Raw genomic sequence first — 14,805 nt, forward strand, 5'->3', positions numbered from 1 at the left:
TTCTTGCCTTAACGTCAGCCAAAAGAGTGTCCGAGTTAACCGCTCTGTCGGTGCACCCAAGCTGTTGACTGATTCGGGGTGACCGGAGCGGCGCGACACTCAAACCGAACTCCTCCTTTGTGCCCAAAAGCCAAAGGAGTGCGTTCAGGTCGAGGGCTATTCAGTTAAGGGGTTTTAGTCTCCCCCCCATGGTGGGGCCAGGGAAGCTAAACTGCACCTCCTCTGCCCGGTGCGTGGGCTAGCATGTTGTGTGGAGCGCACGGCTGCCCTTAGATGCACGAACAGCTGTTTGTGTGCTACGGGGGCGGGGTGATCGGGAAAGCTCTGTCCAAGAAACGCCTGGCAGGCAGGGGATTTGTGCACACTCCACACGGGCTGTGGCTGTGTCAACAGCCTTATTCAACGGTGTGACCCCCTAATCCAACCAGGAGCGTCTGCGCCGCGCTGCGCCGCAGCGTTTTTAACGATCGCGGCCACTCTAGTCAATGGGTGCTATTCCACCAGACCCACTGCGCTGCGCCGTGCTGCGCCGCGCTGCGCCGCGGCTCGAAGCGTCCCAGAAGCTCCTCGCCGCAAGGAATTTCTAAAATATAGGATGAATCCTATTTTTGACGCGGCGCAGCGCAGGCAGGAAGTGGAACGTTCATCCAACAACTGCGAGGCTGCACATACGACGCTCCGCTTCCGCAACGTTTTGAAACGCGCCTGGTGGGTTATGACGCAGGAGGAGGTCGCAGCGCGCCGCAGCGCAGACGCTTCCGGTGGGATCAGGGGGTGAGTGTGGAGGATATATGCACTGCGGCGTCTTGGTCAATGCCAGGCCCCTTCATAAAGTTGTATCTCTTGGACATGTCTGGCTCTTCCTCAGTTGGCATCTGACCCCCTCCCCGGACGTAATACGCATTTCCCGGGCCCTCTGAGGGGTCCCGGGATGGGCGAGGTGCGCCCTGGTCCTTACAGGGCTGGACGGCTATCCTCCTCTTGCCGAGAGGCAAGAGGGGTAGCCCTCCACACTTTAGTCCACACACTCTGCAAAGGGTCAGTGTTTGAGTGTGGGGCATGGGCACTGGCGCTCTCCCTGTGATCCTTAGGGACTCAGGGAGGTAGGTGCACAGTGAGCCCATACAGGCTCCCCATCTGCCTATGGGCGGAGTGCCCCCGGCACTGTTTTGAGCACACTTTCTGCGCAGATTTCTCCTCGGTCACAACCGGGTTAAAGGAGAATGTGGGGCAGCAGCTGCTGACCAGAAAAGCCGGTCAGGGGCAGTAGGGTGGAATGATGTTGTTGGACGACAGTGCGCGTATACATCAGGGCTCCACCCACTATACCCATAGAGTCCAGTAGAGGGCGGAGCCTGTGAGAGATATAACGCTAGGTTACGTATTGTAACCCTTGTTATATTAACACAGGCGGAGCCCTCTACTCAGGGCACTGTCTGGCCTATATCGCTGAAGAGAGGTGTAGGATGATAGTCAGGAGGCGAGGCCTCCTTTTATACGGTGAGATGCGCGCGCATTCAGGCGCCCCAAGGCTGGCTACGTCTATAGCAGGGGTGCCCAACCAGTCGATCGATCGCGGGGAGATTCCCAGTCGATCGCGAGATTCCCAGTCGATCGTGAGATTCCCAGTCGATCGCGAGATGTGTCTAAAAATAGAACAACAATATTCTGTTTTATCGTTAATGTCCTATAACATAATCTTCCCGTGCCAGAATAATGCATTGAACGCACCAAAGCTTTGTGATTGGCCGGCGTGACCCCATGTGTCGGGGCGTGGCTGGTGATCAGTGGATACTATTTCGCTGACGTTGTCCATGTCAACAGGAGTGACAGTCTGCACACACACAAGACAGCAATTATGGCAGAAGCAAAAAAGCCCAAAATATATAATTTTCACTCTATGATTATTTTTGTATCTATTCCAATTCAAAGTCCATCTGTCTCATCTGCAATGCGAGCGTGGCTTTATCGAAGAAGGGTAATTTAGGAGCGGCATTTCAAAACAGTGCACAAACGCTACGAGACGGAATTCCCTCCTAATTCTGCCCTACGCTCCCAAAAGGGGAGGGGCCTGAAAGGACAGCTAAATGCACAGCAGTCCATTTTCACCAGGCCCAACAACAAGAGCAAGGCTGCTACCAGAGCATCTTATTGTGTCAGTCGCGTTCTTGCGAAACACATGAAGTCTTTCAAAGACGGCGAAGTTGTGAAAGAAGCATTCCTGGAGGCTGCCGACGCGCTTTTTGGGGACAGTAAAAATAACAGAAGCATTTCAACAGGTTTTTGATATAATAAAAACTCAATTAGATACAGTTATTAATCAGCTGTGAGTTTTAGTTTGTTTGAACTTATTCATTATAATTATTGTACAAAATGGTATAAGAATGCAAACTTAAATTGATTAGAGTGTATCATCAATTCAGGTTAAGAAACTAGTGTTGCTTGCATCCTATTTTAAAGGCATTTCTTTTTATAATCTACTAAAATGCAATAAAAAAAGGGTTTGATTATATTAATGTTGTCTTTTTTATTGCACCTTGGCAGCAGATTCCTGTGTAGCTTCAGATCTGAGTTGTCTTATTAGTAAGCCTCATTTATACTTTTGTAGCAACACTATTTTTATATAATGGCAAAGAAAGGGTTCAGAGTCTTTTCTTTTTTCCTGTGTCATATGTGGCAGCACTGTTCAATGTTTCTTGAAAACATTACCCACTGTAGTGACGTGTGAATAAACTCCAACTCTGTATCAACAACACTGTTGTGTAACTTCAGTTAAATACTTGTATGTGTGTAGATTAGAAAGAGGTAAGATAAATGATCTGCAGTATTTTATGAAGTAATAATCGTACAAAGGTCAGTTGTATACAAGTAGAAGTGTGTATTTACCTGGTAGTAGGCTGTCAGTAATGGCTACGCCTCTCTATTTGGACTGGTAGATCTCGGCAGACTGGCAACTTTAAAAGTAGCTCTCGGTTCAAAAAAGGTTGGGCACCCCTGGTCTATAGAAATCTCAGTAGGTGAATGCTTTCATAGAGGGTAGTACCCATAAAGTCCAGTAGAGGGCTCCGCCTGTGTTAATATAACAAGGGTTACAATACGTAACCCAGCGTTTCATCCCACAGGCAATAAGAATGTTAAACACCTGAACTGTTGAAACAACATCCATATTCATCTGCTACTTAGTAAATATTTTCTATTTATATATCATTCCAATAGCTTGCATATAGACTCTTATTTCACTATTTCACTTTTTTAAAACTATTTTTCTTTTTGTATTTACTTTTTCATATTTACTTGCACTATATTTTTCTATTTTTCTGTATTATTGTGTTGCACTGTTGGAGAAGCTAGTGACCTAAGATTTTCATCGACATAACTATAGCTATGTTCGTATGACAAATAAAGAACCTTGAACCTTGAGAGACAGGATGAGATAATGTCAGTGTTTTTCCCATGTACAAAGATGACCGCATCATTGGCATACATTTGCACATTCAACTCAGGACATACATTAGGCAACTCATTAATGTACAGTGAAAACAGTAATGGTCCAAGAATGGAACCTTGTGGAAGGCTTGAGTCAAATATTATAATGATAATAGTATTAGGTTTTTGTGTATTCCTCTTCTGTTTACTTTTGAATGCAGTACTGTACTAGCAATATACAAAAATACAAACCAGTATTTTCATTTTAAGTATCTAAAATTGGCTTCATATTGACAAACTACGACATTACAATGGCTTGATGTGTATTTGTTAGTGATAAAAAAGGATATTATAATAATATATACAAAATATAATATTTTGAAAGACCCCATCATGCATATTGAGTAGGCTGCTTTTACTTTTGATAAAGTACATCAACCTGATCTAATCAGATCAGGTTACATTACTTTTATATTTTGATACTCAGATTAATCCAATGCAATCCACTTTATTTATATAGCACAGTTTAAAAACAGAGGGTTTGCCAAAGTGCTTCACAATGAACATAACATTATAATAAAATATAATATTACACGAATAGATAAAAGGCACACATAAGAAAAGATAAAAAAGCACACATAAGAATAAATACAAGGCACATAAAGGCTATGGACAGACAGTAAAAGCATACAAATAGGTATGACATAGCTCAGACTGACTGGTAAGCGAGGGAAAAGAGGTGGGCCTTTAGGCGGGACTTAAAAGCTTCAAGAGTGGGCGACAATTTTACATGAGGGGGCAGGTCATTCCAGAGCCTGGGGGCTACCGATGAGAATGCTCGGTCTCCCCTGGTCTTAAGATTAAGTTACTGATTACATTTCTCAACTGGTATGCATCTTCAAGTCAAGGTAAGACCACAATTGTATTGAAAATGGGATCTTACTAAGAGAGAACAATTCAATATTTAAATGATAACATTACATTTTTTGGGTATCCTTCTGTTGAACTATCTGTTTAAAATTAATTGAAGCATCAGACAAAAAAAGCTTTTGAAAATAATATTATATTTAGATTTAGGTCAAAATATAATATTTGTAAACCTGAAGAGTCAGTGCCAGTGCCTCACCAGCCATGAACCTCACTGCAGAAGCTTATATATAGACATCTGAGTTTTTTGTGCCCCACCACTTTTGTACATATAAAAACGCCACTGAATCATTCTATGAACAGCTCTAGTGCAACAGCAACAATAGGTTGGAACAGATGGAATGACATGACATTACATTACATTGCATTTAGCTGACGCTTTTATCCAAAGTGACTTACAATAAGTGCGTTCGACCAACAAGATACAAACTTGAAGAAAACAGAATCATATAAGTACATCAGGTTTCATAGAGCAAAAACATTTCAAGTGCTACTCAACTGGCTTTAGATAAGCCAGTCCTTTATTAGTATATAAGTGCTTTGTTAATAGTTCTATCGCTCGAAGTGGAGTCGAAAGAGATGAGTTTTCAGTTTGCGCCGGAAGGTGTGTAAGCTATCTGCTGTCCTGATGTCAATGGGGAGCTCATTCCACCATCCTGGAGCCAGGACAGCAAACCCACGTGTTGTTGTTGATGGGAACTTGGGTCCCCCTCGCAGCGAGGACGCAGCGAGCCGTTTGGCCGATGCAGAGCTTAGTGCACGTGCTGGGGTGTACAGTTTAACCATGTCCTGGATGTATTATTCCATTTTTTTTATTAGAGCGCTTTTACAGGTGCTCAAAGCGCTTTACAAGTACACATTACACATATTATGCGGCTTTCACACCAGCGCTTTTCCCTTTCTAGCTCCGAGCTAGAGCTTTTCTGGTTCAGCTCCGGTTTCCCTTTTCTGCTCCCGCTCTGTTCACACCGCCCAGCACCCGACTGGTGCTGCCGCTGCTGCGTAATGACGTCACCGTTTACATCGCTGATTTGCTCCCCAACGGCATTACGGCGCTCACAACAACAACGGGGAACTGCGTCGGGTCGATGATCGTGTTGCTTTTAATCACACGAAGCCAGAATAAATTGAATAACGACTTCTCCAACCTTATACTTTGCTCCAGAGTACCGTGGTTCATTGTTTATTAATGTGTTTCTGCAGCATTTACCGACCGCTGCAGTGTTGGCTGCTCTTCCACAGGAGTTTATTCTCCCGTTAGCTCCCGGTTAGCTCACACTGCAGCGGCCGCTCTAAAGTATTCACTGTCCGACTCACACAAGCAGCTGATACATATCCCCAGTTCCCCTTAGCCTAAGTGAATGTGTGTCAGTCTGAATTTACGCTGTTTGGCATCACAACGCTGTTATGAAAGTTTCTCTGGTATAAAATGGGTGATGTTAGCATAGCAACCGAAGCTAAACTGACTACTTGCTATTGCTATCCTATTGTGGCATAAACCGTTTTCTACAGGCACATTTTACCGGCGTATTTTTATTATGATTCTACTTGTGATAGTCGGACACGACAACCTGTGCAGCCCATGTATTGATTCCATCCGATAGCTGCTATAATACAAAACAAAACGTCTGCCTCTCTCCACAATGATCAATAACAGTGAACGGATGGTCAAAGTAAGGTTCAAATAAACAGAATCACACGAAGCCTGATTAGTGTTGCCTGACTTTATAAAGTGTGTTTATAAGCACTACTGCTTGTAGGCAGGCATGACAGTCGACCCATGTTCAGGGGAGGTGGGTTTAGTTTCCTGCACGCCTCGACGTAAGAGAGACGTAAGCGACGCCACCTCTTATCTCCGAAGCTCTTGCCTCTAGACCGACAATTTTTTGGAGCTGGAAGTGAACCGGATTCCGGAGCTAAGAGCCGGCGCCGCTGCGGTGTGAACAGGAAAAACCGGCGCTTTTCAGGCTCCAGCTCCGAGCCGGAGCTGAAAAAGCGCTGGTGTGAAAGGGGCATTAGACATGTAAGAGCCATTACTGTGGACATTACCCACAGGAGCAAATGCGGGTAAAGTGTCTTGCCCAAGGACACAACGGCCTGACGCAATGGCGGCCGAGGCGGGTTTCGAACTGGAGTTCACCAACGCCCCTTGATCTGATGATCAATGCTCTAACCACTGCGCCAAAACCGCAAATTTAGGAAGGGCCAGATCCATTTGCAGCATGGTATGCAAGTACCATTGTCTTGAAGTGGATTCTAGCAGTTACTGGAAGCCAGTGAAGGATTGACTGAAGAATGACTGTAAATTAATAAATATAGTATGAACAGCTCTAGTGCATTCAAGGCAAAGCTAGTAGAGTATGAAGGTAGATATGGTGCAAAATGCGAGAGCGTGTAAAACCTGATGTGAGCCAAACACATACAGTACAAATGGCTGTATTGGAGTCTTAAAAAGGTGCAGTAGAAGGACTTTAGCAGCATCATAAGAGGCCAACAAGAGTGACAGGGGTGTGTCACTGTGCTGAAGGAAAGTTGTGAACAGCTATCCAGGATAGTCTCTAAAGACTTTCCAAGGGGTAACAATGCTGCTGCTGGAGGACTGATCTAGTGGATCTAGTGTTGATGTCATCGGTCTACCATATCCTCTTAAAATACTCTAACATTATCTCTACATTACATTACATGTAATTTGTTAGACACTTTTATCCAAAGCGACTTACATGCATTCAGTACTGTGGACAATCCCCACAGGAGCAATTTGGGGTGAAGTGTCCTCCCCTGATTCGAAGTCCAGCACACTATCTACTGAGCCACAACCTCCCAGTATTGTGAACGCTTTTAACGCTTATTAAATATAGCAGAAAACATGCATTATTCTACTCAGGAGGGGAGTTTGACAGGGGATTACTCAAACACTTGATTGTACTTGTGGGAGTAGTCCAAGTAGTACTGAGTCCAACAGTGCCAATTGTATTAAGACCTTATGGCAAAATATCATTTTATCTCTCATCAAAGATAGCTAAAAACATGCATTATTGTACTCTGGAAGGGAGTTTGACAGAGTATTACTCAACAAGTACACAGTAAAAGTACTTCATTGTATTTGTGGTAGTAGTCTAACAAGTACTGAGTCCAACAATACCAATTATATTAAGAACTTATGGATACAAATCATTTTATCTCATCAAAGATAGCAGCAGTGGCATGGTTTTGTTCTCAGGAGGGGACTTTGAGAGAGTATTACCCAAAAAGTACACAGTAAAAACTTCATTTCATTGTAGCAGTCAAACTAGGACTGAGTCAGTTTTATTAAGAACGTATGGTACAAATGACTTGTATTGCAAATAAAGCAGAAAAAAACATGCATTATTTTACTCTTGTACAGCGATTACCGTAAAGGCGCTATTAATTACGCACTCAAAAATGAATAGCTGCTGATTTGACCAAGCGAACGCGAGAGACGGCTGAGTTGACCGCAGTTATCCGAAGCTAAACTGACTATCTTGACTACTTGTTGCTATCCTATTGTGGCATAAGCCGTTTTCTACAGGCACATTTGACCTTTTCATTATGATTCTATGGCTACGCCACTGGTCCCAGGCTCAAATGTGTGGGCCTGGGACCAGTGTGATCCAGTCTTCTAGAAATCATCTGTGCATGTGATGGAGGAATGCACAGTGCCTGTAGGGGGTGTGGTCTCAATAGCCATGCAGTAAGCAGTGTGCTATGTGCATGTGATTGAGGAATGGCATGGATATTCAAGTGTACTTGAATGGCATCTGTTTGTTTTAGTCAAGATTATGCTAAAATATACTTTACCGTTAATTAAAGTTTCCATCTTTGAAAATTCCCGGAATTTTGCAACCCTACTGGTGTGTAATAATTGTAGCAGAATAAAATGTTCAAGTAGCCCTCCCATCCCTGGTCCTGAATACCTGCAGATGAAGATGTGAGACTTTCAGAAACAGTGATGGTGTGGTGTCAGCCCCTGGTGGTTGGTTTAGATCATTAAACACAGAGAGGAACAGCTTCCTTCACTTACCTTCAAACACAAGCCCTCTCTCCCTGCCTGTCCAACACGATGACCAATGTGCTTCCATTTGATTTCAGCATCCTACTTCTCTGACCAAAAATGGTAATGGAAGACATATCAATCAAACAGTTCATGTAAACTCTTCCACGTTTGGATCTGTGGTGCATTCAAATTCTAGTGTTTATTTTGGAATCTTAGAGGATACCTGGTAAAATTATGCAAAATGTATGATAATTGTGCAAACAGGAAATATTGGTTCATCTGATGGCTCTATATTTCAAAACATTTAACTTGAAAGGAAAGTTATTACAAGGTTACAAGGATAATTTGTAGAAGCACATCAAATAATAAACTGTGTATAAGTTAATGGTAGAAATATATATATTATACTCCTCCTGCTTGAATACTTATTTTGATATTTGTAATTGAGTATTTCCTTTTTGCAGATAAGATAAGCAGATTTTCTAAAAAATAAATAAAATCATTCTACAAAGCCAACCGACTTTGGAACAGTTGAGAAAAACTCTGCTCCTCAGGTCATACAACTCCAAACTCTCCAGAGACAATAGCAGATATATCTGTTTTGAATGTATTTATATGTTATCTGTTTTGCCTATTTCAACCACAGTAAATGCATACATGTAATATACTTATTTCACCACTTGGTGACACTGTTGAATATCTCCCAGCCTGTCCTTTGCACTTAAACACTCCGGAAGAAGTGAGAGAAATTGACAGTTTTTTTCATTTTCCCTGAAAGAGCTAATTTCTGGATGCATGCATTTCATAGTACATAATGCATAACAATGGTTGCATGCAAGGCGCACAAATCAGTTGTTTTCACCCGCTCTAAGGTTTTTTTTTGCATTCTGGGGTTCCCGAAACACTCTTGCAATTGCATAATTTGGAATGACGAGATGTAAACCATTTTCATCCTTAAAATATCTTGTATCATGTTGAATCCAATTAGTACTTGAGTGTATGATCGTTATTCTCTACTTAAGAAGTGCATTAATGCACTGAGCACAGTTGCATTTATACTGTAGTATGAGCCAGGGGCGGACTGGGGGGAAAAAGTGGCCCGGGGATTAATTGACAGGCCCACTTAATGCGCGGCATGTATCGGCCGGCCGGCGACGAAAGTATGTTACTTAACAAAAAACCCTATGCATTTTATGTTATTTTGGACCATTATTCATAGTAATCACATTACCTGAGCCCTTGAGTTGCCTAGAGCAAAAATAGTTACAGCATATATTTAGTGATTTTAATGTTAACAGATCATTGATGCAATAACATTTTGACCCAATTTGCCTGACTTGACACATGGAATAAAACATGGGCGTAGGAAGCATCCTCAATGTGGATGAGACAATTTAATAGGGGGTGTGGGCAGGTGGTGGACCTCACCTTCTCTAGGGGGGTCCGGGGTCTTGTTCCCCCGGGAAGATTTTTTTTTAAATGTTGAAGTTAAAAGCTTCAATCTGGTGCACTTTGAGAGCAACATTAGGGACTAAATCTATGGCAGTCAGTAGGGGCTTGGACTGTGAGCCGTAGGGTCGCCGGTTCAAGTCCCGACCAGTCCTACATTTGGAGTGTGGACTTCTACTTGGAGAGGTCCCAGTTCACCTCCTGCCCTGCCGTGGTGCCCTTGAGCAAGGCACCGGACATCCCCCTTCCCCCCTCACTCCCATTGCTCCCCGGGCGCTACAATAGCTGCCCACTGCTCCTAGTACTAGACTCCTGGTACTAGGATGGGTTAAAAGCAGAGAACACATTTCACTGTGTGCTGTGTCCATAACATATATTTTTATTTGAAAGCGTCCCGGATGTGTGTCCCCATGTTGAGGTCAGGTGCAACATCTGACTTTCTTTCTTTCAAATATATAGTGAGTGTTGAATGTAATTGTATTGAATGGTATGAGAAATGAGCATACATATGTAAGTGTAATATGTGTATGTATGTGACTGGAGTGTCCCTCGATTCCACCAGGTCCCTCTGCGTCGCGTCACGGCTGCGCCGCGGTTTTCGTCCAGCCTCCTCCGGCGTCAAACCCTACCTGGCGCGTTTCAGGAGCATTTCAGAAGCGGAGCGTCTTGCGTGCCGGCTCTCAGTTTTTGTTGATTTGGGATATTTCCTGGACAGGCTACTTTGTACAGACAAAGTTAATAATAATAATTATATTATAATTATAATATTCCAGTTATAAACGACATGAATCAAAGATGTGTTGCTGTATTTTAGTGGTATAAAAATGCATTCATCATCATAATTATTCTATATATATAATTTACAAAGTGCCTGTAAACCGGAGGAGAACGCAGGCATTTCTACTCCTACTTGAAAGACTACGGAGGGATAGGTTCTGCAAAATTAGTTTATTTTGGGGATGGGCCGGAAGCAGGGCCGGCCCTAGACCTTTGGGGGCCCTAAGCGAGCTTTGGCTTGGGGGCCCCCCTCACCCTAGCACGTTCTCACTACACACAACACGGAACCAACTATTGTCTTGTGATGTTAGCATAAGCACACATATTGTATAAATAAGCATGTAAACACCGTGGACCTAACATCCTCTAAGGGGGTCCTCACCTCCTCTAGGAGGGTCCGGGGGCATGCTCCCCCGAGAAGATTTTCTTTTTGAAATATTGAAGTTAAAAGCATCAATCTGGTGCACTTTGAGAGCAAAATTAAGAGATCTATGGATACATCTCTCAACACCCATATAAAACAGAACTGTAAACAGATTTTCTTTTTCTTATATTTTACAAATCACTCTCCTTTTAAACTCTATTCTTGTTTTGTCATATAGTATTTCATAACTGTTTCTCATTTATTCTCTCTGCCTGTCCATCTCATAATGTTAACATAGCAACTAGCTGTCAATAGGAATATTCAGAAGAATTATACGAGGCGGTGGTGGCGAAGTCGATAGGGACTTGGCTTGGCAACTGGAAGGTTACCAGTTCAAGTCTCGGCAAGACCAAGTTCTACCGAGGTGTCCCTGAGCAAGGCACTGTTCCCCACACTGCTCCCCGGGCGCCGTTCAAAATGGCAGCACACTGCTCCTAACACAGGATGGATCAAATGCAGAGAAACAATTTCCCCACGAGGGATTAATAAAAGTCCATCTTATCTTAAACGTCAGTGGCCAAGCAGCCACATTTACTGCTAATACGTTCAAACGTGTTGTCGACACGTACAGCAGTGGCCAGCATGTCAGCTGACTTTTTCTCCGAAATACTGTCACATAACATCCATATATTTCAGTGCTAGGTTGATGCTTAGCTAAGCTAACACTTGAACTGACAGGACTCAGGATCAACTGTGTAAGGTAGATTCAAGCTTCATGTCGAACAGTAAGTCAACATTTTCCAGAGAGCTTTCTTTGAAATCACCAGGTCACGCTAAAAAACATTACATTTAGATTGTTTGACAAAGTGTTTATTTAATATATCTGGCTAGCTATAGCTACTTGCTAATGGTTTAGCTTACCCCCCGTGATTCAAAGTAACGTCAACGTAGCTGTAATTTATGCTTTGCTTACATGTTCGCATAACTTGGAAGTTTACTGACATTTACATACCTTGTTTACCTGGCTCAGGTGGTGGCTCTGGGGTTGTTGTGTGAGCCACCACTTGAGAATTGTCGTATTTTTTAAGAAAATGTTTTCTTATGTCCATCTTTAAAAACTCTGAGTCCGACTGACAGTTTAAACATTGTCACAGCTCACAGGATAGGTACCTGTCAGCCAATGAGACAGATGTTTATTTCCATTCAACTCTCTGGTTGGTCTGGTGGTGTCTTGCCTCTGTTGCATTCACTGAACACGGGAAATTACAATCCTGCCGTCCTCTCTAGTGTCATGATGAGGTTCAGGTAAAGCACTGTTATGACTTTGAGAGTAGGCAATCTAGGCATATTAACAAAATTAATTAAACATACTTATCACGGTGACGGTGTACTGAGATCATTATTTTATTTTCTTCCATTTTTTTTATTGTTGCTAGGGGGCCCCTTAGTGGCTGCGGGGCCCTAAGCGGCCGCTTATGTCGCTTAATGGGTCGGGCCGGCTCTGGCTGGATGCTCTGACCATTCCACTTCCTGCCCGGCGCCTCTGCAACGCCTCGCGTCGCAAATAGACTTGCATCCTATTTTTAGCGGAGCCCAGCGCCGAGACGCTTCTGGGACGCTTCTGAGCCGTAACGCGGCGCGTCTGGTGGAATAGCACCTATTGGGTGTTTCTCAATATCGAGTACGCTTGCTTGGTAACACATGTCTTCCGAGCGTCTTGCTTCAAAAGCGAGGCAAGAATACTTCCTGGCATTCGGAAAACGAAGAGTGGAACAGGCTAGCAAGTGTGCAGGTGTGCGTCGTATGAGAGGCCCCGCCTTACATTTTCCACCACAGATTTGGGGAAATTGGTCCGTGCGCAAAGCATTGTGGGGATTTTAAGACCGCAGAGTCTACACATGTGCAGTCTCGAAATTTCTCCAAACGAAGTACGCTGGGCTCGGTAGAATTCCAAGCATGCTGGACATTGGAACAGTCCTTCGGCGGCACTCGATGACGTCAGTGTTTCCCCTACCATAGTCTTGGCGGGGCGCTGCTCCCCGCCAACGGAGCCCCGCTCCCCGCCAACGGAGCCCCGCTCCCCGCCAACGGAGCCCCGCGCCCCCCCTGAAATTCAAGGTGTTTTAAAAAAAAAAAAAAATTATAATTATTATTCTTTTATTTATTTATTTATAGATATATATATATATATATATATAGCACCAAATTGCAACTAATCTATATCTACTGTCACTTTTCACATTGAACATGTGCTCTTTTATTAAATAAACTAAACGCTTTCATTGTAAGTTGTCAGTTTAGTGTTTTTGACCCTAACCCCTAGATTCCACCAGGTCCGTCTGCGTCGCGTTACGGCCGCGTTACGGCCGTGTTACGGCTGCGCCGCAAGGATCGCGGTCAATGGGTGCTATTCCACCAAACGCGCCGCGTTACGGCTCAGAAGCATCCCAGAAGCGTCTCGCCGCTGGGCTCCGCTCTAAATAGGATTGAAGTCTATTTTCGAGGCGTTGCAGAGGCGGCGGGCAGGAAGTGGACGGGTGACAGCATCCGGCCCATCCCCCAAATAAACTAATTTGCAGACCCTATCCCTTTTCGTAGTCTTTCAAGTAGGAGGAGAAATGTCAGTGTTCTCCTCCGGTTTACAGGCACTGTGTAAATTATAGAATAATTATGATGATAAATGCATTTTTTTACCACTAAAATACAGCAACACATCTTTGATTCATGTCGTTTATATCTGGGATATTGCAATTATTATTAACTTTGTCTACAAAGTAGTCTGTCCAGGAAATATGCCCAAATCAACAAAAACTGCGAGCCGGCAGGCAAGACGATCTGCTTCTGAAATGCTTATGAAACGCGCCCGGTAGGGTATGACGCCGGAGGAGGCCGGACCAAAAACCCTGGCGCAGACGGACCCGGTGGAATCGAGGGGTGAGACCAGGGCCGTCCCTGGCCAACATGAGGCCCCACGCAAAGTTATATGATGAGGCCCTCTGTTTCGCGAGCGTCGACGGCGGGGGGAGGGTGCTAGTGGAGCCTCGCAGCGGCGAAACCGTGCCACACCACACTAATGGCGCCGCATAAGCGCGCCGCATTTTCGGCTCAGTTGAGGCACCCTCCGCAAGATGAAGCCCCCTCCGCAAGATGAGGCCCCACGCAGTCTGCATGATCGGCCTGCAGGGAGGGACGGCCCTGGTTGAGACCATGACTCAGCACTTCTGATCAGTGATGATTGATTGATGTCTTCAGTGTGATTAAGCAAGTAAGCAATACAAATAGGTGAAATCTATTCCAGATCAAAGGAATGCTTCACTTCTCAAAGATTAACTACTCAAGACGTGATGAGGGGGGGGTCCTACATGCTATGCACACTGAGGTGTCTGAGGGGGAGTAATGTCATAGGAAGTACTTTGCAAGAAATTTGTATTTCTGTGAACCAACCCAAAAGGTGTAGTTTGGACCTGTGACACGTTTAATATCAGTAATAATTGAATAGAAAGTAGTAAAGCTATTGTTGCTCCCTCTTTTCAGCAGCGTAGTTACTGCACTAGTTGTCAAAGAAAGTATTGTAATCATAAGTATATATGTATATATACTGTATTGTTTGTGGGGAGTGTTTTTTGAAATCGGAAAAAAGTGGCCCAACCAGTTTTTCTAACGAAGTGACGCCCATGTACATAACAGTAGCAGCACTCTGGGTTTAGCATATTGCCAGAGAAAATGCTTATTTTCTCCCACTCTTTGTGTCCAAAGGTCAGTGGTGTTTAGTGTGTGCAGAAAGCATCGGTCCCACCGGCTGGGGAGGAAGTTTGAACCGTCCTGACTCCTGAGGTACAGCCCTGAA

Source organism: Gymnodraco acuticeps, unplaced genomic scaffold (assembly GCF_902827175.1).
Source record: "Gymnodraco acuticeps unplaced genomic scaffold, fGymAcu1.1, whole genome shotgun sequence".
Classification (NCBI taxonomy): Eukaryota; Metazoa; Chordata; class Actinopteri; order Perciformes; family Bathydraconidae; genus Gymnodraco; species Gymnodraco acuticeps.